This window comes from Chelonoidis abingdonii, chromosome 11, assembly GCF_003597395.2.
Source record: "Chelonoidis abingdonii isolate Lonesome George chromosome 11, CheloAbing_2.0, whole genome shotgun sequence".
In the NCBI taxonomy this organism is placed as follows: domain Eukaryota; kingdom Metazoa; phylum Chordata; order Testudines; family Testudinidae; genus Chelonoidis; species Chelonoidis abingdonii.
Genome location: NC_133779.1, coordinates 56,104,431 through 56,104,835, shown reverse-complemented (window position 1 = coordinate 56,104,835; position 405 = coordinate 56,104,431).

Sequence of the window (405 nt, the reverse complement as noted above, 5' to 3'; positions counted from 1 at the left end):
AAGTGCCGCCGAAGACTCAGAGCGCTGCCGGATGAGCAAAATAAAAGCACCACAGTGGGTGGCGCTTTTTTTTTTTATCATTCCCCCGGGCGAGTACAAAGGTGCCAGGAAATTGACAAGGTGCCACTTGTGGTCAGTGGGGGTGAGGCTGCTCCCTCTGCTTCCCCCCAGCTATGCTACTGCCTCCTAGCACTGCTCACCGTTGCCGGGGCCACCACAACAATAAATCCTGGGACTCCAACCGGCAGGCGTTGCTGGGGAGAGATGGTGCTAACATGTGGGACTCCGGCCGGCAGGCGTTGCTGGGGAGACACGGTGCTAACACCTGAGACTCCGGCCACATAGATTCTCCATCCCTCAGCAGCAGAGCCAGGGGCTTTAAATGATGCCGCCCCTCCCCAGCGC